This window comes from Bombus pascuorum, chromosome 10, assembly GCF_905332965.1.
Source record: "Bombus pascuorum chromosome 10, iyBomPasc1.1, whole genome shotgun sequence".
In the NCBI taxonomy this organism is placed as follows: domain Eukaryota; kingdom Metazoa; phylum Arthropoda; class Insecta; order Hymenoptera; family Apidae; genus Bombus; species Bombus pascuorum.
In genome coordinates, this window is record NC_083497.1 from 8,785,610 (window position 1) to 8,812,235 (window position 26,626).

The window sequence follows — 26,626 nt, forward strand, 5'->3', positions numbered from 1 at the left end:
TTGTAGCGGGATGTACATTTCTCTCGCTGAACAACCTCATTTGTGTAATCCCCGAAGCTTCGACAACAAACTCTCTGCGGCATTGGCGCGACGCTGAGGGTGCATGGGAAGGGGGTGTGAGCACGACATTAACGTACTTTGTAGTTGAACTCTCTGTGGCAGTTACCACCATCGCCGTCCCATCTCTGACTTTCTCTCTTTTCGTCTCCGGATCTGTCTCTTTCTCCCTCGCTCTCCCGCGGCTTCATCGTCCTGGGTGAAATTGCAATTGTAATAGCAATTATCTTATTTCTACTATTGCTTCTTTGTACTTCGATTCGCGACATACGGTGTTGGCGGTGATGCGAATCAGAGAGAGGAGAGCAACGTTGAAACCGGGGGTGGAAAAGGGGGTGGACAAGGGTGGAAAGATCGCGAATGAAATTAAACGTTGGCGGGATGGTCGTGACGCAATTTCAGTCGTGTGGCCGTTTACTGGGGCGGAATGACGAGTCTTTTAGCTGAATATTGCCACAGCAGTGAGTTACAACTGGCTTTCTCTCTCCGGTATTGTTGCATTTTTCATTCGCCAATTATTAGCCGGAACACGCGGCTTCTCTTGGAAAGGACTCGAAAAATTGACTGCGCACGGAACGTACGTAACGTCCTGCTCGGTACATTGTGGACAAACGATAAAGTTTATTTCAATCTTCGTGGAAAATTGAAGGGAAAACGAAAGGTTCCAACCAGAGCGGCTCTCGCACAGAGATATATTCAGTAGTCGTGGTTTTAATCATTGACCCTTGGTACACTGGTTACGAAACCGGAAAGTAGCGCCGGTAGAACCGGTGGAACCAAATTGCAGGAAGAGAGTCTGTATGAAGGGGCTAATTTGAACGAGGCGCAAGTGAAAAGTCTGCATTGCGTCGCTTGTTAGAAGAGTAAAGATAGGCCAGCGGGCTAAAGAACGCTGGTTTACAGAACGCGGAACAGGAAGGAGCATTTCATTTCGATGCAAAAGGGCTGCTACGGGTTTGTAAAAGGGAGGAACGATGTGTCGATCGACAGAGAGAATCGTAGGAACGTTGTAGCGACGGTCTCGGCTCACGCTATACGAGTAATACGAGGCTTGTTGAAATTCGTTCGAAGTAATCAATATTATAGCTCGCCAAGATATATGCGAGAGAATGTGGGCAAACAGTGTACACACGTGCATTGTAACACGGCAATAGGGGAGGAGGTTCAGGGTGTAAGAAGGATGTAACATAGGATGGGTAGATCGGCAGGGAGGGCTAAGGGGAAGGCCCGGATAGGAGGTAGAAAAGCAGAGAGGCGAGGAGAGACGAAGGGGTGCCGGAGGATGGAGTTAGAGGTGGAACAGAAGGGGTTGAAGGGGACCGCGAGGTTCATACAGCGAGGGCTCCAGCCCGCGGGGGTGAACTGGGGGAAGGAAAGGGGTGGACAGCCGGACAAACAAAACCCTTGCTGCTTCATTTCTGCCCGTCTGGCCAGACACCGACCCTTTATACGCGCGCGCTTCCGTCCTGCGCTCGACTCGTTCATTCCCTTCCTCCTCGACTAGTCCCCCGGAACCCCTCAATGCTTCGTCGAGTTGTACTTTCAGTACGTTACTTTTCGAGTTCGTTAATTAACGGCACCGCCGCCTCATTGGCGGGCTCGCGTCCAGTCGAAGGATACGTCAGAATGGTTTTCGACGAGTCGAGGCACCCTAAATCGTAGCCACATTGTCTTTGCCTGACAGGATTCAAGTTTAGATGATAGACGCTGAAAGGTTCGGAGCGGTACACCCTTGGTGGTCTTTAAATGATTCGTAAAAAAATAGCGATACGTTACGGTGATGTATAGGTATTCACATAAGTCAAAGCAGTGAGAAGGGTTACCTTGTGAGTGGTGTTACGTATGTCTTCATACAACGTTAATCACTACTTTACCTTCTATTTCGATCGAAAGACTGAATTACAACTGAGACTTCTTACTGTCGACTTGTTCATAATTACGTATCAGGTGGTAGTTTAGAAAGTTAGAATACCACCACGCTCGAAAGGATCAATAAAGCTTCTATTTTTGTTGTTAAATTACATGTTTAAATTAAAGAGTACAATTCGATAATTAGTTCACGTCTGTTTAATTTTTTCCCCTCATTATTTATTATTTATAACATAATATGGTTTCTGTTTGCTTCAGGTCAGTGGTGTATACTTCCCAGGCTTCTGAGACAGAGTGACATGGCTTGTTAATGTGAGTTGAACGATACTTTTTGTACGCGAAGTACAATAATTCTTTTTTTTTTTTCTTTCTAAACTCGTCTTTTTTTTATTAATATCTTATATCTATCGAGCTTAATCCGCGCGATATTATTTCTGGACAAGTTCCAAAACAAAGTACGTTAGCTCGACAAAGACGAAGAGAGAGGGTTGAACGAGCGCGTGGGGTCGACCGCGCGTTTTACTCCCCGTCGTTTTAGGGGATGAACGATGCGAGACATCGATAATCGCATTTGTTGTACGACCGTCGATACGAAACTTTCGGAATTTCGTCCAGCTAAGGAGCAAGGGAAGTTTATGACTTAGGAAGTATTATATTATTCGAATATTCCTCTAACCTCGCTCTGTCTCACCCCCCCCCAATTTCCAATTATCTAACTTCTCTATCTCCCTACGTATATCAAGATCTTTCACTTAAACTTTCGCACCAACAACAAAATTTCCACGATCGAAGCTACAGAAACAATCTGCAGAAATCCCTGCTCTCCCGTGTGCATTCCAACGAGCGCGTTAATTGCGAAAAGCGAGAGGGCAGAAAACGCGGAAAACGCGCGCGTAACAGCGTAGTTTATTTCCAACGGTGTTGCGTTCCTTTCTTTTTGTTCGCTTTTTCTTTTTTCTTTTTTTTTTTTTTTTTTTACTTTTTACTGTGAAGAACACTCGGCGCCAAAGTGGGAGCTAATAACATAAATGAGGAACACAGCACGTTGCTTTCGTTTTGTTCTCACCCCCGCGCGCGTGTTTTCTTTCTTCCGTTCGTTTTTGCGCCAGACCAGCCGCTCCGCGTATAAAGTGGCGAATATGGGGTGTGAAATGCATGTCGGTTTCACGGGGTTGCCGAGCCGTAATAGTGGGAACAGGAGCGCGGCGGAGGGCGCGCGCGGTCGAGTGGTCGGGTTCTGGAACGGGCTCGAGTTGCAGGAGTCAACTTGGCCGCTCATTGGCTACTTGCTGGCGACCGCCACTCGCGAAACATTAGTATTCTCTGCTAATTAAAATGTAACTGAAATTGTAATGGTCTGCGTGTGGCGACGATACGCCAGGAAAGTAGGGGATGGCGTGAGAAAAAGAGAGAGCAGACGGTGGCAATGGTGAGCGTTACACCGTACACCACGGTAACACACGATGTGTACTTTTTCATGCTCGGCTTGGGGACTGAATAGAGGAAAATGTCAGACCGTTTTGCGAAAAACGACTGTATCATAACGCGATTGTTCCTATTACTTTTTCCCGGTGTATTATGATTATCGTCGATAGAGGCCAGATAGCGCGCCAGAAAGAGGAACGAAATTTAGCGTAGCACGTAGAAAAGAATCTATCAAGATTCACGAAAGCTTATCGTCAAAATATCCATGTAGTATTTTACGACATCATCAGACTCGCAGAATTAGAGGAAAGATACTTTATCGAAAAGGGAGGAGATTCGATTTCTTGGCCATATTCGAAACGCATTACCTTTCTACTCTTAAATCACATTACCTTCGAGGTACCCTTTTTGACCTCTTCCCCCGTTATCTCCGCGCCGACTCGTCTTTCGCTCTTATTTTATTTGTTTCGCTTATCCACGCTGTTCTGGAAGCTCGCGCAGATTTCGCGGCAATTTACTTTATACGCGTTACGTCGTTTTCCGCCCTCTCGCTCCTACTCGGGACGCCGTAGCCACCCTAACGGTAGTAGGTATCGTCTCATTCGACTCAGACCGCCCTCACACCCTTACGATGTTCTTATGGGGCTCACACCAGGGTACCGTCGACGTGCACGTACAGAAAGGCCGCGAACTTGTGTGGCTCGTTCTATCGTTGGGCCACCCCCAGGGTGTTGAAGCTCTTCCGCACTTATTTCGCGCTAATTCACCCCTCAAGACCGCTTACACGCCCTCCCCCTACCACCGCGACCACGGCGAACCAGTTAGCTTTTTTTCTCACGTGCCGTGAAGCAGTTCGCGTTAAGCGGTTAAGGGTGAACTCCGTTAAAGAGGGGCTGTAAATTCATTGACTGACGAAAATACTCCCGCCGGAATTCCCGGAAGCATCTTTCAAGCTTCTTCGATTTCATCGATACCTCTCGTCCGTACCGTGGCGAGGGTGAATACCCAGGCATGCATATACCTATTTAAATTTTGATGAGGATAGGTCATCGAACCTGATCATTCGTATTGTCGTGAGTATTTTTATCGAACACCGTATTCCCCCTATAACATAATATACCTGTACGTTCTACGATTCGAAAAAATTTTCCCCATTAGTAGGACATTTGCATTGAACGGTTGACAAGCGGCAACAAAGGCCGGCTCAGGATTTTCGTCGTAAATAAGCATTACGATATAATTTTCTGTCACAACAATGGCTGCCGGTGTTACAAAAGGTTTAGCCACGAGGCGACCGTCGGCTACTACCCCGTGGACAATGAGAACGTCCGCGTTACGCCATAAATTGATTTGCGAAAGCGTTCCTGAAAAAGCTCTCTTCTCTCAGCCGAGGAGAGGAGAGTACGCCGTGTGGCCAGCCGGGTTGGGGCTACCCAGGCTTTTGAGCTTATACCGCAAAAATTACGTCGCGAGAGGGATTGTATTTATGTTACATAATTACGCCACGCGCGACCAGCGGATAGGAGGGGTGCGGCTGGTGGGCCGAAGCAGGGGTAGTTATGAAGGGGGTGGTTTGGTGAGCGAAGAGGAACCAGCCAGAGGAGGAGCGGGTGCGAGGAGGCGGGAGAGGGTGGGAACAGAAGAGGAAAAAAATCGCCTGGTCGAGGAAAAGTTTTTCGGCGGCTGGTTCGACCGACCGACCGACCGACCGACCACCCGGCTAATGAATAGAAATAATTCTCGTGCAATTGTGCTTTTCGGTAGTTTTCAATTAACAGTCGCCCACCCCCTCTCCTTCCCCGTGAAGCTTTTGCGCCATTCTCCGCAGCGCCCTGCCGCGAATACCGTTCCACGAATGGACGAGCTGTAAGTTTTTAAACGGCTCGAACGCGCGCGATTCGTACCGTGTAATTACAGCGTTTTTCCCATTCTCCATTTCGGGGCTGGCCATCGCCATTGTGTCTGTTCGACATTTCTGTTTTCATTATACTCCCTTGTTCAAGACAAACAATTTTCGTAATTATCCAGCGATTTCCGGTCTATCGTTGGAGAGGTTCGAGAAATTTCGTCGATGTACAAAACCTAAGAATTCACAAACGGAAATATATATCGCGTGTACAAGGAAAGGCTATCGAAAGGTATCCCCTCGGTATGTGTCGTCGCGGAAGGTAGCTGGAATCCCGCAAAATAAATCGGATCTCACTGTCAGTGATCCCCGGTAATATTTGTCTTTCGCCGGGCCATTTTACAAGATTTCCTATCTACTCGGCTTTATAAGCGAGGAAGACGAGGAATCGGCCAGCCAACGAGGGGTGACTCGGACACAGAGAAGCGGTGAGTTCACGTCGTCAGATGGGGGTTGAAAAGGGGGTGGGTGGCGGTTCGGTGTGATTCCCTGGGCTGGCTGGTAGAGAAACGACCTGGCTAGTAGTGGTGGAGAAGGTGGAAGGGAAAGAGTACACGGGACAGGGTCCCGCGGGATAAAACGGGCTATCAGATGTGAAACTCACTGCGTCGAAATGTAAAAGCTTCCTGACAAATCGGTTTCTATTACCGCGTCGCGGTGGGTCGCCTTTTTTATATTGATGGCATTATTTTGCACGGAGACGGGAGACCGTATTTTCTGGACACGTACGGTATTCTACGGGCTGGAGTACACACGGGATCACAACCCCCGCTTATGAATCCCGGTTATTTGCCCGGGAAATTAATGTGCGCTTACCACGTATTCGTGCGGCCGTGGCCGCTATATCAAAGAAACTGACTGACGTTCGATAAAATTGGTTATTATTACCCCTTCTTATTAAGTCCTCAAGGGGTTGTGCGCCCTGCTCTCGCCAGGTGCTTCGTTTTATCCTCTTTTAATTGCCGTCCGTTGCCACGGCGCCAAGTACGTATAGACTTTGGAAAAATACTTTCTCCCTTTTTTTCGAAGTAAAATATCTAAGAATAAACTGGTCTTGGTAGATACGGATTCTTTTCTACTTCAAAATGATAAAAAGTCACTGGTGTAGGGATGGTTGTCCGAAGCAGAGAAAACGTGTCCCGTAGGAGGAAAAATCTCTTCGTCGGACAAAAGCAGTCCCAATGTCCTCGAGGATCCTCAGTCACGTGTTCCGTACAAAAAAAGAAAAAAAAAAAAAAGAAAAAAGAAAAGAAAAGAAGTATGAGCGCGTACGTGGAAAGAGGTTGCTGGGTGGAAGGTGGTTAGAGCCATTGGGTGAGGTGGGTGGGCAAAAAACATCCGAAAAGAGTTCCGTGGAGCTTGATGGTGTGAGAAGGTACAGCCAGACAGTCAGACAGAGGAGACAGACAGACAGACAGACATGCGGGAAGGAATGAAAATAATAATACCCAACGTGGCCCTGGGCCATAGGTGTCAGTGCCGGCAGGAAGGAAGGAAGGACAGGAAGGAGCGCGTTGAATTTGTCATATGTAAGTTTCACCCTCTTCTCTCTCCCGGGCCGGCACACGCACCAGCACACATCCCTGTGTGATTCTTGCTCCCTCTCGTGCAAACCAACTAGCACACCACGTATCGTCGTCCGCGAGAGGATTATTTCAGAAAGGTGCCAGGAATCGGAGGGACCACGTCGAGATTCGGGTCCTTTGCGATGCAACCACCATCCCTTGTGCGGATTTCTCGCGTGCGTTAGGAAATGTCTCCGGGGTATATTGAGATACTGTCACCGAATTTTCTCCCGCAACCCCTTGAGATCGTGCCTTGGCCTGTGGACACACACGCGTTACTTTCATCCCCTTTTTCGTTTCAAGGCCGTTGAACCGAACACCTCGCTCCCCGTACCACTACTTTCGACGAAGTTTCCTGGTAGGCGCATCGTGTGAATCATCGTTCTCGTTTAAGTGTCGAACTTGGAACTTTTATTCGGCAGATTTGACGTTGAAAATGAAAATTATCGAGGAAATTTTTTTGGAATAATTTATTAATATATTCTAGACATCGAATCGGATGTCGGACGATTTTTGGTTAATTTTTAACGTCTCTGTAGCACTCTGTGATGGATCGGTTCTTTGCAATACCGTATTTACCGTGTTCGTATATTGTCTGGTTGGGGGCACAAACGCCGCTGTCTGTTTAATTTTTCGCTAATACTTGTCTGCGCTGGCGCGGATATCGAATTTCAATTGCGGTTGCCTGTAAACAAGTGCTCCGTTTTATTATTTATTACCATCATTCCGGCCACTTAATTAAAAATACATTACCGTTGATGACCCTCAACGTCTGACATTTTCGATGCTCGAATGTGGGAACGCGAATGATTTCATCAGCGCGTTATTAAGTGGGCTTTGATTTTCGATCCTCATTTTGCAAACCGAGCTCTTTGTCGCGGAACAGATTCGTCTCTCTTGCCCGTTCCGTTCCAATAGATTACATACCTGTCAAATGAAAATATTCTATTTGCGATACTGTTACTCTAATCATAGTTATTGCATATTTGTTAATTACCACGTAACTCGTCTGGCAAACGCGTATATCCGTCTCGTTTCTCTATTCGATTCAGACGAATTTTCGGTGAATAATATTCATAATCGGCTAGAGACCACCTACTACGAGGAATTCACACGCACGCGATCACGATACTTTTTCATTTCATCGCTGGCCTGATAAGTTAAGCGGAGATGGTTTTTTTTAATTCCGGCCTCTCGAGTTACAGGGGAGAGCAGGCGGGTTAGGTAGGCGCGTTGATAACGTTGATTAATTACGATTCGGCTCCGATTATCGGTGCAATCGTGTTTTATTTATTAAACGAATATTTGTAGTCATGCTATTATTTATGGACTCGGACTTGCATCGCGCACGATTCCAACCGTGACTGGTATATGCGTCTATGTATCTATAATTTCATATAGTTCGTAGCATTCATGTAATATAATATACATATATATCATACCTATAGAATATATATGTATGTACATATAGATAGCGACAACACTATTAATTAGGCCTTGTCTTTCATTTTTGTTTAATGATACCCCGTGCAGCTTGAAACGGCGGGAAATCCTTTGTGTTTTCACCCCGTTGTTTGGCGGGGTAAAAACCTGAAAAAGCGAGAAGCTCTGGCCGAGTGAGAGCGGATGCTTGTATACGTTCCATTCAATGGGGTTAGCAACGCAAGTCCACACGCACGCCGGTGCACACACATGTACGGGCGGATACACGTGATAGGGTTGGACAAATGAAGTGGATATGACATAATGATTTCGAGAGGCTATGTACCGTAGCTTGTTGCCTGTCGGACGGACTGCCGCCCAACCTCGCCTTGTTCATTAAAGTTTTCATTCCTGTCGATAATATTAATTACGATTCGCCACCGCTGCGCTGGAAAGAAACAACGTATCCGCGTACTTTTCTATCTCTTCTCGAATTTCGTTCCTCTCCGATGAACCGTCCTAATGGATTATCTTAAACAAATATACGATCGAATTGAAATTTATGTATAATACGTATACATCGTGGCCATTATCGAATGATTTAACGACGTAGAAAAGAATTGAAAAATATTATCGTCTATCTACAGAAGCAGCGTTCTAGATCCCCTGAATTTGATAATTGCAACCTTGATCAATAAACAGTAATCACGTTTATAGAACGTGAAGGGGAATAAAGTTACATCGTGTATTTATACCTGCCGCATATCCCCTATCATTTTCAACAATTTGATCCAAAAATATGATATCGTGTGATCCGTGTAATTATTAATATTCGAAAAAAATAGACAGAAAATAAATAAAAATGGATGAAAGGGGAAAAATAAAGGACAAAGTTCCCCAAGTCATCGACCACGTTCTAGTTTTCAAAGGCAAGAATGCCGGTCGTTTCAACGAACGATTCACGTGCCAGGAATGGTTTGTCGCAGTACAGAGACCTGTTATAGCGCTATCGTCTTTGCTTGTTTTTTCCTACCTCCACAACCCTCTGGCCCTTCCACGGTAAACAACAGACATACCCATCCCCCTGGCACAGCCACTGCCGACCCCGAGCCGTGCCTCCCACTTGCAAGGCACCACCCCTCATCAGTCGGTCTGTACAAATATACTATTGTATTGATCCTATACCTTTTCCACCTCCAACGTTCCTCCTTTTGTTCCCGAGTATCCTCGTTTTACATTTTAGCCGCTTCCGCGAAACAACTAATGTGCACCGAGTGTGTTGACAGTAACTGTCTCGCTATTGTTGCACCCTCTCGCACTCGCCTCGTCCTCTTTCATCCCCCGTGCAATGAGAGGGATCATCGCGCCGTGTGCACGAAGCCCGCGGCATTCTTCCGTTCGATTCTTCTCTCATTTCGCGATAAATCGGCTTTCCCTCGGCTCCCTTTCGCAAGTCCGCACGCGTCCTCCAATCGGTTTACTTGTAACATTTACAGGAGACACGATCGACGCTTGAATTTCGTCGATCGATCCTACAGATTTGGTAACGAATTGCATCGCTCACGGTGGGGCTTGATTTAAAAAAAAAAAAGAAGATTCCATGAAATTAATCGGTAAATTATATTATTCACAATATCCAATATCGGTGTATTATTCTTCTTCTATACTTTAGCTTCACAAACATAAAAGAGACACATTCGTGATACTCGTAATAGATACATATTATACGTATAAATATATGCATAGTAATGGCGTATGTATTATCGTGTAAATCTATGTGTAGAAAATCGAGTTCAAGTTTATTCAAATCTGGTAACAGCTACCGTTGCGTGAAGTCGTAATTTGAAGAAATTCCTACGCAAGTAATCTCTGAATTATATTATCCAGGTTATCTGTACGTTCTTTCCCTTCTTTTTTTTTTTTTATGTTTCAAACTCTAGCAGGGTATGAATCGTTCTGTAAATCTATAGGTAGAAAATCGAGACCAAGTCCACCGTTCGAAGGTATTTTTGCGTCTAACAGACGCTTAACGGGGGTTGGCGTTAATTACAGAGCGCGGAAAGTCGATTTCGCGAGGAGATCGCAATTTTGTAAATACGTGTGCGCCTATCGGTTTTATTGCCTCGGCGGGGTTGTGTGTTTCTCAACAACAACAACACGCTGGGCGAACGCCGGCAAACAGGAGCAGCACGTAACGTGCATTAATACGAACGAGCTGCCGAGAAGTAAGACTGGCGAAAAGGGGTGGGAGTTTATATCGTGAGGTGAGCACGCGATGACGTGATTCTATCGATTATTAAACGAATAATATGCAGTCGCTCGCACTGCCCTGTACCATGTGCATCGAACCACACAGGCAATTTGGGTATGCATCGTATGCATGAGTTTATGATCGCGCGAAAATCCGGAATGTTCGGCACGGAGTGATACGATGGAAACGAAATAGAGTTCCTGCGAAACTAATTTCATGGAACGGTTACAACCGACGCCTCGAAAATGCCGTTGTGGTATTCTAAAATTAGGAGTTACACACGAACCACCAGCCCGGGCAACTCTTTTTTTCCTCCTGGTGCACGACTGCCCTCGTCCATGTGATACAGAACAGTCTCGAGCGTGGCCTTTTTTACGCGACAATACACGACGAATCACGGTGCATGCTGATTGAGAAAACCTCTACACTGTGATTTTCCGCGCTACATTGTGAAACCGGAATATTCCAAGAAATTAGGGGAATGAAAATGACTCGTTGCTGTTCGTCCCTATCGATCGTTTGCTTGGAACATTTTTTTTTCTTTTTTCAAATCGAGCAAAAGACTTTTCACTGAGCGCACTACGATTTAGTGGTTTAAAATATACGCGTAAAATTTTCATCGGTAAGGACGATCAAAAATTTCCCTTTCGTCGGATTCTGTCAGGTGAACCGTACCGAAACCTCTAGGACAATTTGCACGACGTCGTTGCGTGCCCAGTGAGAGTCGGTCCGTACGTACAAACAGGTATCGTAACGATCGTAACGCATCGAGGTCGAAGTAACCTGCAAGGTAACGAGCAAAAAGGATTGCGCTAACGAAGTGCCTGACGGGTAACTTGCCCAAGCCCTGCGTCCGGGGCAATAATGTTCCCCCCGGTTGGTAAACTCGTGTTTGCACAACTCTTTGTCCCAGAAGTACACACACGCGGTTACAAAGGCGTACGTGCACGTCAGCGTCGAAGAGACGACGCGACACGGACGAACGAACCGACGACTCCTGCCCTCGCGTGCTCGGACCTAAGGTTTTTTTTTCCCAGTTGTTGTATGCATAATAGCATTAGGATTCATTAGCAATCAGAGATGGACCGACCGGACGCCCCGTTGGATTGTTTACCAGAGTTCAGTCAGTTCACTCGCGACTCTTCCGCCCGTTGCAACCCCCTGCAACAGGCCGTTTCCGACGTTGCGTCGTTCTGCATCGTTAGAAACGTCGGTAATTTCGTGGCTCGTCGCGTCGAAAGACGTCACGCTCGAGAAACTTGAATTTTATCAAACGCACAGAGAGAACGCTTGGAATTTTTCGAAGGGTAGACCACGGTAGAATCTTCGTTTTACGAATCGATTCATCTATCCGGATGTAATAATATCATTGGACGAGAAAAGCAGAGGAACAGAGAGAGAGAGAGAGAGAGAGAGAGAGAGAGATTTGGATTCTGGCTTCAATGAATTCGTATAAAATGTTTATCGTCGTGTCTCGAATTTCTTACTTGTTTCTCGCAGGCTCTGTTGCACGAAGCAACGATACAGCTGGCGTAGATGTACGTGTTTTGTTGAAAGGTAGTGTCATTGTGGACGTTCGCTAACAATAAATTACTCGACGGTTGTTAGAGCTGACAATACGCGCGTCTGTATCAATTTACCTGGAATCGAGCGACATGACTGAACTTTGGCGTGTAATTTCTATCTACGAGGAACGTTGAAAAGGTAATGGAATACCCGGGCTCCTGGGCGTCTATTTATAATTTCGTCTCATTCATTCGAAAAACAATCAAACCCGGTGAAATCGTACGGGTGGATGAGGTCTCTTTCGCTCTTGTTGCGACGCCGATCGAAAAGGGGGATAAAACGACAATGAAAATACATTTGCAGGCAAAAGCGACAGGCCATCGAGATAGCTTATGCTTCCTGGAAAGAGGCGAAGGTTGTCACTTTACTCGGTACAGGACATGGCCACCTCGTATTCTGTTTAGTTTGCCGTTCGATTCCTAGCAAATATCGTTTGCGCTGTTCAATGGGTCTGCACGGAATAAACATCGTCCAAGTATCCGCTTAAGCAGAAAGACGGAATCGACGTGGAAAAAACGCTGGATGCGTCACCAGTTTCTTTACGATTTCTGATCGTTTCGTTTAAAATATACTGAAAATGATAGGACAGTTGAATTACAAGCCATTTGTCTGTATCGCAGACTATCGTTCATAAGTATCGGGATACGTAAATGAATACTAATTTTATCAAAATACAAATAACTAATACAAACAAAATATCGGTAAGTTAACTGGAAGTTTGCTGGTAACGGTATTTACACGATATCTTCTTTATATCGGTTAGCAGACTGTAAATTTAAATTTAGAGAGGCGAAAAAACTTAGCAATGCTAATATCGACATATTTACGTACGACTACTTACGATAATGTTAGTACTTGTCTCTTTGCATTATCTGATTTATAATTTGAAAATGAAACAATTCCAGGAAAACAAGCTTTTCGTATAACATAATATTTGCACAATAACTGCGTGTTAGTTTGTAAAAATCTGGAATGATCATAAAGGATAAAATTATCGCAGATTTTTCTATCAGTAATTTTCTGATTCAATTACGTCCTATCAAAGATAAGCGAGTACGCAGACACTATCGAACAGTAATCTATATTCAAAAAGATAGAAACAGACATCTTCGGTTATATCGTCTTTTGTTGAACCGCGCTGTGGGAAATAAAATCGTTTTACGATAAAGTGTCAGGAGGCATGGTCACCAATTAATTCGCTGGTTCGGCTTGCTACCTTCTATTTAGAGATTTTTACGAATCACGCGTGTTCGATCGGGATTAAAACGAAGAGACTGGATGGTTGTTCTCGTGGGGAGGACGGGAGGGTGGGACGACGAATCGTTGGAAAACGGCCGATTAGCTTTTCGACAAAGGATGGCCTGGGCAAGGGGGGGAGGGATCGGTTCCCAATACCATTGTATTGGTAAACGGCGTTCATTATAAATAGGGACCACGGACACAAAGCACAGAATAAATATCGAGATATCCTATTTCCGCGGGATGATCGTGTCCGCTGTTTATTCTATCATTTTTTCACGAGATTTCAGCGAAGTGTAAATACTGCGGAAAATGCAGAAACGCAAGGCGACTAAACATAACGATTATAAGCGCCCAGGGGCTTCGATGCGCCGTGCTGCGCGCTGCTGGCTTGTTTTCAATGCAGTTGCATTGAACCTTGCCTCCGCGTTCTGGGCGGCCTCCTCATCCCCATCGTTACCGTCCGAACCCGGGGTAACTGCGCCCTTTGTAAAATGTCGTATTGACCTAAAAAACGAAAAATGCAACAGTCGACTTGATGAAGTTCGTCGAGGTATCGTAATTGCATCGCCCGGAGTGTGCTTTGAGCTCTTTTCACCCCCGTCGGGGCTGCGGAGGTCTCGAAAGCCGAGAGAGACCTACGCATTGTTATGAGCTTGTCAGAAATTATTTAAAAAATTAATTTCCCGTGACACGAAACGAGCTCTTTCTCTATCTTCCTCTCGCTCGCAGATTTTATATTATATCCAACCGGACAAGGGATTTTTTATCGCAAACCATATCTCCCATCCACCCCTTCGCGTTATTTCTCTTGTTCCGAGTATCGTCGTTGCGTGTGTCGTTATCGTCGTCCTTGTTTTTCAAATACGTTTAACCAAGATTCTTGGGGTTTAGCATGGGCGAATCCTTTGTCACCGATCGTCGATTTAACTCGACACGTGACACTTACGCGTTTGTTCCTTTGACTTTTCGATCGCTTCGCGGAACAGATGTTCTATATAATCCACACCCTTCAAGGCCTAAAGTTTTTATTACCAAATTCGCAAGAAGCTGCGCCACCCAATTTTTATCGGTGTTGTTTTATCTGACACTTCTCAGGCTGCCTGTTAAGCGTTTGCCTTGAAAACGATGTTTAATAAGAGTAGTTTCGCGAAAAGCATCCAAAGTTTCTCCACACTATGTCGCGAAGATGTTTTTCTCGAAACGGCGAGGGTGTCGGTAGAGGGGTGGAGAACCGAGTCAAGAGACGAGGATAATTTTCAGACATTAAAAATGATATCGGGGCAAAACGCCGCGGGACAAGGGTTGAAATGGCCCGTAGGAAGCGAGAGAGGGGTTGAACGCGACGTGGGGAGGGAAAAGTTGGTGTATAAACACAAGTTACGTAAGTACATTACAAAGTGTAATGGCGAATCGGAGGTTGCTGCTTGGTCCGCGCCGAGTAAAAGTGGCCTCTTTAACCCCCGAGAAGGCAACCCCCGTCATTTATTATGCTATATTGTTACAAGGAAATTGCGTTTTTATAAGCGGACTCAGCTCGAGGAGCGAGCCACAAAGACTCGCTTTTTATCTCAATTTTTGCCTCCTGTTTTTCAACGCGCATCGTTCTTGCGAAACCTCTCGCATTTCCACGCGATCTTGCTTCAAAATTCTCTACAGTTTCCCACAAACGCCACTACAGTGTATTAACGTTGTTAACGTTAAGCTTACGAATCTACTACAAACCGCGTAACATCTTGCTGGAAACACAGACGGTAGGGGCGCTTTTTCGCGGGAAAAATCGAAACATTCCACGAAACGAGCTTTTTCACGTTTCAACGCCTTCGGCGTACGAGCCACGCTGGCTTTATTAATCCGAAAAGCTCTCAGTATCCCCGGAGAAGCTTTCTCCGCTGTCGAGTACCGTCGGGAGAAACAGAGAGGAGAAGAGAGCTGCTCGAAAATTCCGTGAGCGTGTGGGGCGTGAATTGGGATTCGAGCTTTTGTACATTAATATCACGAGTGGCGACCCAGCCGTACTTCCTTGCAAGCTTCGCCGCACCCCGCATCTCCAAGGGTGGAAAAGAGGGAAAAAGGTGGACCGAACTGGCAGCATGTTGCGCGATCGTAAACACTTTGCATATTTCCCGTACCATTGGCGAGCCCCCCTAGCTGGCTAGCAGCACCTTTTCGTCTTTCTCTCTCTTTATCTTTCTCTCTTTCTCTCTTCTTCCCTCTTTCGTGGCCGCATACCGACGCTTTGCAATTAACTAAAATCGATTGTACGAAGGTGCAGGATGGAACGGGCTCGATATATATATATGTTTCGATGGGTTTTCGTGGACGCGTAATATCGCGAGATTTCATTCGATTCTTTCCGTTTCGTTAAACCGCTTCGGAACGTGATGTTTCTTTTTGAGGGTTTTCCTCTCTCCTGTTTTGGGGGACTTGCTTTTTTTTTCTTTTTTTAGTGTGTACGCGCGTTCACACGCCTCTTCACCCTTTTGCCGGGCTATTTATTTTATTGCGATTCAATCGTTGGTTGGCTAACGACGTTCTCGTTTAGTCTGCCCCTCCTTTCTTCTCCTTTCTCGTAGGTTTTTTTCTTTGCCGTTTCGCTCCGTCGCACTCGCGAGACCAATTATTAATTTTTCCGAATATAATAAATGTCCGACCCTCTCTGTCTCTATTCCTCATTGTCCCCGGACAAGAAAAAGAGTAAACTGGTAATAATAATAATGCCATTGATTTCGAGAATCGAAAGTTTCGGGCCACTTCTCCGATTGTGGCGAGAAAGCGGCTCTCCGCTGGGGAGAAAAAAAAACGCGAGTAAGGGAGGAAAAAAGGTAGCCTGGCGCGGGCGAAGTTTAGACTCTTTCTCTCTATCCCTCCCTCTGCTGGTTCATTAATGGAGAAAGGGTGGCTGCGTAAGAGTTGAAAGGAAGGAACGAGCTGGGCGAAGGAACGAGTAGAGGGGAGAGGATGAATCGTGGAGCCTTCCGAAATCCGGGGAGCCTTGTAATTGGACCGGGGATTGCAAAACGTCGAAACGCCGTCGAGACACGTCTGTCAGCTGGTGTTCTTTCATAACGCCGGGGTATTTAGGAAGTCGAGAATTTTTCGCCAGAAATTTATGAGTCATTGAGTTCGAGGCAGTTCGAGAACTCTCGTTCTCTTCGATCGTCTGACATCAGCTTGGGTATCCGGCAATTTCACCAGTGAATTGCTTTCATTCCGAGTTTCTCAAGCTTCTCTCGAAGAACAAAACAGATTAACAACTACGTACAATTTCTCATGTATTAGACACGTTATAGACTGTATCACGACGATGAAATCGTTCGACTAATAGTCCTACAGCTTCCTCGCTATGCTAGAAAATTATATTTGCCTGATAGTCGGCCGATTCTGTTCAACCATCGACGAGACACGTGGGTTAAAGTCGAAGTAGCGCGAATTAACGAGCGACAAGAAAATTCATGTCTCGATCTTCGAGACTCTTCCCACTTCGGGCAACGTTCGCCAGCATACAGTATGCACGATAATTCCGCGAGGCGTGTTTCTCCCAAGAAACCCGCTGAAATAACCAACCGACCTACCATCCAGCTGGATTAACTCTCTCAACCGTGTGTCTACCGCTGAAAGTAAAATATTATATCTGGCCTGGGTGGGCCGATGGCCGCAAGAAATACGCGCGGTCGAGTGTTTTTCTATCGCCAAAAAACGACGAAAGATTCGAAAACATGGAAGGAGAAGTTTCTGCACTGGGCGATATTAGCCGGCGTTACACCGGCGCCCCGTTATATTTGATTGGGCTGTTCGTGTAAGAACACCCTCAAGCTCCTCCGCAGCTACCCTTCCAACCACCACTCCTCCTCTTTCTCCTTCTTCTCCTCCTCTCCTCCACGACTGCCTCTTGGCCCTCTTCTGCTCATCCACTCCCTCGGTCTGTGCAGCGAAATGTTGGTTAAATAATATCCGCGCTTCCAACCGTAATTATCTCGCTCTCAGATTTTCTGCCTTGCGGGGCGAAGAAGGTGGAGAGCCGAGAGGTTGGCTGAGGAGAGGGGAGGGCCGATTCTGCTCTGGTAAAAGGCAAGGGATGGAAGGATAGAAGTTGGAGATTGAAGGAAAAGCCTGGGTATGAGAGTATTAGAGATAGCGCCGGTTGATATTCGCGCGCCAGAGAGACATTCCTTGATGATGGTTCGTGCGACTGGGGTGTTAGTCGAACATCGTCGAATATTGTAATTGATAGGGTTCGAGATGGTCGATCGAACCCTATGGTGTTTCCTATGCGTTTAGACGAAGCGAGCGAATGCGTGGTCCTTCCAACGGTTTTAATAAAGTTGAAACGTAAACGAGCAATCTATCGCTGTTTGACGATTGCTCGCCGAATCGGAAATCGAACATCCGAGTGCTCTGTGAAAATGCATTTGCAATTATAATTTCTTCATCACACATTGTTGTCATGAATCTGAACGAAGATTGAATTGGGAATAACTATTCCCAATAAGCGTTCTAGATGCTCGATCTAATCTTTGCGAGTGTTCGCCTGCCATCTTCATGATGAAACTCTTTTAATGTAAATGTGTTTACGAACAGATGACCGTTTGCTCGCAACCAGCACGAACGAGTGCTCTTGCTCTCGTTCCTCTCTGTGCTGCTGCCCGTTTGAACGCATCATTAGATGAGAATTTTGTGCGTAATATAGTCGACTATAATGGCGGGCTGTTTTGCAGGGTGGCATGCAAAATAGTGGGAAGATTGATACATTCGATGCTTGGACGATAGGAGAAGCGGACAGCGTGTGATGTATGGGCCTCTTGATGCGTTCGTTCGTAAGATTGTATGTAGAGAAGGTCGTTAAAAATCGAAATTTTATATTCGAAATGGTTTTTCGTAGCAACTCGAGCGATTTCTGGAGAGGCGCCAGGGGATGGGTAACAGAGTAGCTACACTTCTGTAGCTCTATATTCATGCTCGTTTTATTGACAGAAGAGAAAACCCAGGCTATTTTATGCGGGCATCCAGGATCGTTTGCAACATACCGAAAAAGCTAACAATAAGTCAAAACACCGGCGAAGAAGAGGTAGCATTTTATGAATAATTCATCGATCGCGAAAGGTATTAGTAGAAGGCACGAGCCAGCCGGTAACATGTAAATGAAGCGATAAATTTTGCATGGACAGCCCGCGAGCCTCCCTGTAACCTCAATTTGGCACAGTTTTGTTGCTTCTTTCTACCCGCTTGACGATTTAATCGTGTCGAGAAACATAATCGACTCGTCCAAAACCTAAAATCTATACTCTGTATCGTTAAAAATACGTTCCTCTTTATCGATTATTCGAAGGCCACACGACAGGAGAATATGATAAGGTTATTTTTCTTATTTTTTAAATTTTTCATAGCATTTGATGATTAAAAAAAAAAAATTCATATAAAGTAAATGCAGGAGAGAATCTGATAAATTACAATCTGACACAAATCATTTGAGAATAGAGGATCCATTTATGATGTTTTTTAAAAAACGAATAATATCAATTTAGTTATTATATTGAGTTGATTTAATTAACGTTAAACTGTATAACCTGAGTGCTTAAGAGAATAATAAAAATATATACAAATATTTAATCACCAAGTCAAATGAAAAAATAGCTGCAACATGGATTTGGTTAACACGTTGAATTTCAAACTTGCTCTTGTAATATAAAGAACAGAAAATCTGGCTCGTCATATTTCTCGCCTGTTGCCTTCATTTAGGAAAATTCTATTAAATATAAACATCGATTTCTGGCATCGTTGATGGGGGTTATTTCGTTCGCAATTAGACATCGGCTGTGCAATTTCATCACGCTGAAATCATAAGGCTTATCCAACGGGAAGATCGACCAGGCCACAGACCCCTTGAAAATCCGACAAAACTCTTCCGGCGCCCTCGAAGCCACTAGCAACCCCTTTTCTCCAAGTAACCGTCGCGTAAAAGGGGGGTAATGGCAGCGCGTTGCGGTTTTCAGCCTTTACGACCGAATTACGACTTTTCAACTATTTTTACGACAGTTGTTTCAATTATTTCACCAATTTGCAATTAAGAACGCCAGGCACCGCGGCAGTTGAACGCCGTTCGGGAGCCTCCGCGAAGGGTTGCAAAGGGTTGGCGCCTCTCCGAGCTTTATGGGGCTGATAATTTCGTGATTAGCCAATTAAAGAAGAAAAAAAATTAAATCGCGCGTTTCTCCAATCTCGGTCGATCGTCAGATGAGCCTTCGCTCTTGACGTTATCTTTAATTTTTCCTTTTCTTAACCTCGTTCGAACAGCATTCGTTCCGAACGATACGTATCCGACAAGTCACTTTCCAAACACGTTCATAACGCTTGTAACTGGCAAGTACACAGTATTTCTATGCGGTTATGCGAAATTTGAAAGCGTAAATATGAACAGAACGCAGATAACACGGAAGGACGTATAAAGTGTAAAAAATAGAACATTCTTTATAACATTAATTAGTTAAAAGAATTTTCTATCTGGATTCCAGATTTTTTATTGTATTCGCAAAACTATTTGCACATGATGTCTGCAAGTGTACGGACAAGGAATATGTTTTATAGGATAAAACCGAGATAAAGTGTAAAAGATTAAACTCTATCATACTGCTTTCTTTCTTCATAAAAAAGATACGTAGCAGTCATTCCCATACCATCCACTATGGATCGGTGGAAATTCAAAGAAATTTTCTTGGGAAGATCGTAGACCGACTCAGATTACCGCACCTTTTATTGACAACGATTCGTGTTCCCGATCGAGTTCTGGCTCGATCAGCAGGCTAATTTCTACCTTCTCGTTCCGACAAGATCTGCCAATCGAACGTGGCAATACTTTCAAGCTTGAGTCCAAAGGGACTGGCGAGTAGGAGAAGGTGGCGGAGGAGGTCAGTATTTGTTCAATGGTGTGGTAAGCCGAGTGTGGTAGTGGGGTTGTTGGCATCGTGGTCGAACGGGGGCATCGAGGGGAGCCCGAAGGAGCTAGTGGCGCAGAATAACGGTAAGTCTAGTGTTTATTTGATGGCCCGTAATCACGCTATTTTGTCATCAACGGTAGGCCTCCTTCCGCGATGTAGACCGTCCGTGGGGCTGGTTCTGCACTTATACTTACCCTAACTCACCCCCGTCCAGGCAGCCCACTCGAGAAGGAGGAACTAATTCGAAGGCTTTGCCGCAGTCAGGGTGCATCTTGCTTCCGGTATAACTCTAGCCAGGCAAATGTATACAGGCGCGTGTACAGGGATATATGCTCGCGCAATCGAATCGAGATTTCTGATATTTCTCGTCTTGCTATCGTGTGCCTCTGACGTACAATCATCCTATACGATGATATATCAGAATCCAAAGAAATCGTTGGATTTGTAGACTGAAAGGAAATTTGAGAAATTTCTTTTAATTTCGGAAAGAAATATTTTTAGGTTGCTAGTACAGTGAAGGACAAAGAAGTGGACATGTAAAGGAATGTTTCAGTAATTAGAAGAATAATATAGCATAGTGGATTCATTCAATGATTTAAGGTTGTGGTTCAACGCGGGAATGCAATCAAAGATAGCGAACAATGCTGCGCGTGAATGTTGCGTTATGAATTATTTATGAACATTATGTTGTTGCACGCGTCATGCTCTTCGGAGATTTATGGCAGCGAATTATTTTTCTGCTCGCGAACATTCGAAAGAAGAATAGAACATAAAACGGCGCGATGATATTCAAATAGTTTTAGTTACAAGCGTGCAATTATCGCCGTGTTCTATAGGTTCGGATGACTCGCGAACGATTTCGAAAGTGTTGTTAAGTTTGAATACTCTCGATCGATCTTGGGGGACATTTCTTGAGGTTCTACGGATCTTGAAAGAGAATAGAGTCGCGGCTCGTGCAAAGAGCATGTGTAATAACGGTGCAGGCCACGTGAATCATCGGGCAAACGCCGCACCCACGTCTGTACGCCTTCGCTGTGTATGTTTTTGTTGTATTCTCTAACGTGCCGTATCGTTGCCTTGCCGTTTATTGCATTTCTAATGCAGCTAATGCATTACGGTACACCGCCTTTGCGACTCGACCACGTCGTTGATCTGGCAGGTGAAATCAGCTTGTAATTATGCTTTCCGCATTTTTCTTATTTAAATATCATAAAGACAGTACCATACAGTTTCCCTTTATATAACTCTATAAAATTAATTTCACAATGGTCGTTTATTTATCTATTTATTACCAAACTGTTGCATCTCGAGTGGAAGATGTCATCAATTGAAAAGCTTCCTGGAAATTCAAATTCTTCATACTTGTTACATTTGTATTAATAATTATAATGGCTCTTAGAGAACTGTTCTTTTTATATTTATAAAACAAATAGAAATTTTCTTATATAACAATTCAACTGTATAATTTATTTTATGCATCAAAATTGATGGTATATTTTGTTTGCCTTTCCACCATTGCTGTAATCCAGCCAAGGATCAAAATAGTGTTAAGAAGGTACTGTAATAACTTTCGGGCCTATTGCTTCCAGCATGACGTTGGAAACAGTTCCCAAAGGGCAGCTTGAAATTGCATTAACCGCATAAAGCCAAGTCGCAAAAGGCTCGGGCATAATTTTCACGATAACACGTGAAATAGAACATCCGAGTGATTAATGCACGCGCTTCATCAAGCATGCCATCTTCGTATGGTGCAGCGTGTATTATATGCCTGAGCGAAATTAATATTCCGAGCGCGGCAACGTGTCTTAAAATGTAAATAAGCCAGCAAAACGTGCACGTAGGTGTCGGAATGCAAATTCTTGATTTGTCGCGCTTATCGTTCTCCTATGACAACAACGAGGACGGACCAGCAAAAACCATAATGTAGCATTTCGATTTGGCACTGGCATCTTGAGAAGCTGCCCGGCTATGATATCGAGGCACGCGTGTTACTTAGGTTAATGTTACTTAGGTGACTCGCATAGCATCAGTGTACACCTCGTTGAAGACTTAATACGCGTAAGCAAGTAATCCCCCGTATCTCGACGCTTTCTCGATGGAGAGTCACGATTACCTTACCCTAAGCTATTGGGTTACCACAAATCCCTTGTATGCTCCGCTGATTACCTGTCGTCCTCGAGTCCTTGTACAATTCGAAATTTCAAATTGATAGAACGATACAGTGGAATTCCTGTGAATTCGGAATAATTCTTATGCATAGTACTCACTTTTAAGGTACTATAGAATGAAAGTAAATTTTTAAATTCTATCAGACAAATTAAAATTTGTTAAATTTAACGTTGAAATATTAACTATTTAATCCTAGTAATTTAGAATATGTTTTCGAGCATCCAAATGACATAATTAAAATTTTGTAGATTCCAGACAACGTAGTTCAAATTCGTTGAATTTGAATCGTAATGATCAATAGTTTAAATGCCTTCAATTGCTACCACCATAATGCAGATCTTGAAATTTGAACGATCAGATTCAAATACAAGAATTTATTAGCTTCTCGAAAGTAACCCAATCTTCCCTGTGTCTCCCGATATTTCACCTTAAGTCACCGACGATAATTCCCGTTATTTGTCATTTCAATAATCGATTCCACTTGACACGGCATCGCTCACGTTACACCAGGGAAACTAAATATAGAGGATCTAAATGCAAACTCAAATGAGCTCCGTTCCACAGTCATTCTTCCAAAGCCACATTCCCAACCAGACCTTTACTTGCCGAGCATAATTCACGAAGAATTTCCTTTGAAAATATCTCAACTCCTAATCATCGATTCGTGACCACGATGAACGTGGCCCAATAGTCGGCCAGCGGAACACGCTTGCGTCTCGCAAGCTGCACGCAAGTGCAAAGCATCACGGTGGGTCGTGGCGTCGGCTTGCGGTAGCCCATGGTTATAGCACGGATCATAATAATTGCCGAAACTTGCTTCAAAGCGGCAGGCATTCCCCTTATTTGCGAAGGGTTATAGTTTCGGTTAGCGGCAGGGACTGACGCAAAGCTTCATTGTAGCGGTTCGGCAAGAACTGCGTTATATAGCAGTCGACTGTTCGCGGAAGGAGTGAGAGGGAAGTCTGTAAGAAATTAAAAGAAAAGAAGAGGAGATGGTGTGCTGCACGTCGTGTCAGACACGTCCGAGTCTTAAGAACATTTTCTAGCTTAAGGGTTCTCCTCTCGTAACGAAACTTACCCTTTTACTCCGGTGTGCTCGTGCTATCTCCCTTCGTCGTTGCACGTCGATTTCGTGGCTGTTGTTCAGGTTACGCGAAAAGAGAGACGTTTCGCCTCGCCACGGCAAACTTGCCGAGAACTTCGACGCCGGAACTTGTCCATAGAAGAGAAGCGTCAAGCGGAGCCCTCTCTCTACCTTCTAAGCGTTGGTTGGCTCGACCGCCTGCTACCAAGCTCGTCCGTTAGGTTTCTCGGTTGCTTTTGGTTGCTTGCTTGGCCGCGTGCTGATCCCTATCGCCTAAACGAGGTTTGGCAACGACGCTTAGCCGAGGCCTGCCTCGAGAAAAGAGTTTCATTAAAAGCGGGTAATGAGGCAGTCAGGACTGGGGTCTTCTACTCGTGAGATTCACGTTATATGCTTTCGTTGCTCGATGAAGAGGGGGGAGGCGCCATTATTTTGAGGAAGAGTTCGATTAGCATGGACGACGACCCTTGGGATGGGGTTGAAGAGAAAATATCTCGTCTGATCCTAATACCTTTCTTTTCACGGTGTTAGTTTGTAGGAAGCCGCCTGCTTCAAAACGATTCCTCCTTTCCTTCTGCTATCGAAATTTATTCACGGTGTCTGACCGTCGTAAGAGACAATTATTACAGAAATAGGAAATCATTTTTTAATATGGCCCAACTAAATTGATTAAAACCGCAAACGGAGAACATTATACATTGTTCTGTTGTCGGACTGGTTTTCTCGAGTTAGATACGCGTCTTCGATAACTCATTCCACGTCTTAACCAGTCGCGAGTCACGGGACGTGGCACGAGACTATTGCGCCAGCAGTTGACTACTATTCTCTGAAGTAGGAATCTGCCGGAACGTCGAAACCACAAGGCAACTAAACTACCAGAGGCTGAGAAACGGCTGGGAGGCAGTGGCCGAGCCGGTAACCAAAATTTATATACAAAGTATCTTCGCTGTCCAGTTGCTGCTGGCGAATAAGTAAAACAGTAAACCGAGACGCGTAGGAGGAGTCGAACTGAGGGGCGAAGTTGCACCATGCATAGGGGAAGTGGTTGCGGTCGTCAGCTCGTAAATTTGACGATAGGAATGCTTGGGATTTTTCTCCACCATCATCGAGTCCTGCTCTTCTTCCTTTTATCCTATGCCTCGTTACATTAGTTTCAACTGGGTTCTCCGGTTAAACGCACGCGTCTATCGAGAGGATGCAATACAAGTTCCATTCACTTGGCAATGTGATATATCAGAGAGTGGAAAGAAGGATCAGCTTCTTGGTAGTGGCGTTTTGCTCTTAAGTTATCGACACGACGCGACGTACAGAGAGTATGCAAATGAAGGCGCACGGTGTACGATACGTATGTCCGTGTGGCCGGTGTCCGTAGCGTTTAGGCGAATTACACGGTAAATTTTGCACGATATCGAATGGCCGCGTTCCATCTTCTAGCAGGTATCTACACGTGCACGTACAGGGCGCACCGGGAGTGTATGGCATAGACTATAAAGCATAACGTGGGGGTTGCATCGGGTCAGATTTAATACTAGAAATGGGAGGGTGTGGCGGACGAGCTCGAGGGCCACAACCATGGTTCAAGCGTATCGTGTGCATAGTTATTTCAACTTGTACACTCTTTCGCAAAAGCCTATCTATCTGCGTATTAAGCTTTATTCGAAACACATTAGTTCTTCTAACGTCGAGTTAAGATTACATACTTCTATAATAATATGGATCTCGTCGACTTCTAGAAACTACGTACCTTTAAATACATCCAGCTATTATCGATAGCTTGCATGAAAAATATATTAGCGAATCGGAGGATCTTTCGCTAAGAAAAGAAACACTCGTAAAAATATCAAATTTATTTCAAGCTATCGTTATCCATGCTTCATCGGACTTTTCTCTTCGCAACCCCGGCGATTTCAATCGCGTGACGTTTCTTGCAGCGTGCGGCAGTCGTCGAGCGTATTTTTGGAAGCAAGTGTACGTACTTACGTATACCGCTATACGGCCTATCAGTATATACGTAACCGCTTAGTATACCTTAGTTGCATGCGGACGGCCAATGCCATCCGTTAAATGCAATAAACACGGAATCTTGCAATTCACTGCTCGCCGCTAACGTGTTTCGCCTATTCCTCCGCGAACTTCGCGGCAACAAACCGTTTCTTGCATGGTCGCGGGTAAACACCAGCCTGAAGATTAATTAACGCGCCTTTGGAAATAGACTGACCGGTCGGGAACGGTTCGTTGCCTCGTCGATTTAATTAGAGGATTCGGACGGCTGCCGCGAGTCCATTCTGAAATCCGATGGAACCCGCCGAGAAGTCCGTCGAATGTAAATACTCCGACAAGGATTCGTTCGAGTGCGATCACCATTTGGGCAAACTTTTCGGGGAACCAGGGTTTAACGGCACAATTAATTCTATGTATCCCGATTTTTGTTACCTGTTCGTACAGGCGGTTCGAAAATCGAGTATTTCAAGTATTTACTTTTTCAGGAGGTTCGTAAAGAAAGAGTTAAAGAATCCTTACTTTCTGATTCCTTTTCTACGAGTGATAAGTTCTCCTTTGATTCTGCTATTCTTCTCGCTGCTGCTTTATCTTTTGTGTATATTTAAACAGTTTTTTTTAATCTTTAGAATGTTTCACTCATGAAAATTCTGAAATATACAAAAAGTAGTAAGGTATATTGAATAATAAAACTGAGTGTTTAAAATATATATATTCTAAATAAATATAAATATATATAATATTCATTTTGGATTACATATACTCGAAGAGAACAGTATAGTTAGAAAAGTACTATGGATTGCGAAAATAACAAAATACTTTCATCGATATTATTTCAATAGCGAGACTCCAAGTATTTTATATTTCAAGGAAGTTCGCAGCTTCCAAAAGAACCTCTCAATTCCTAATTTTCCTTCTACGAGTAAATATAACTATAAATCCTCGTGTGGAAAAGAAATACCAACGAAAACACCAACATAATTTCATTGATGTTGTTTCAAAAGCAAGACTACACCAGGTATTTACACGAAAAGGAGATTTCTAATTTTCGAAAATGTTCTCCACTTGCCGGTTCCTTTCCTACGAGCAGTGGGTTCTTAATTTACAAAAAACTCTCGAGGAAAGTATCACAATACCGTC

At 44.5% G+C, this 26,626-nt stretch overlaps 1 protein-coding gene across 14 annotated transcripts in view; it reads left to right on the forward strand.

The window, feature by feature from the left end:
* LOC132911245 (forkhead box protein P1-like) overlaps positions 1 to 26,626 on the forward strand; it is a 216,469-nt gene that overhangs the window by 54,947 nt on the left and 134,896 nt on the right. For 2 of the 14 annotated variants that reach the window (XM_060967749.1, XM_060967748.1), the window contains exon 2: positions 2,185 to 2,238. The exons of the other annotated variants lie outside the window; for them this stretch is intronic. The gene's annotated coding sequence lies outside the window, so the exon portion shown is untranslated. The remainder of the gene's footprint in view (positions 1 to 2,184; positions 2,239 to 26,626) is intronic. 14 annotated transcript variants of the gene reach the window in all.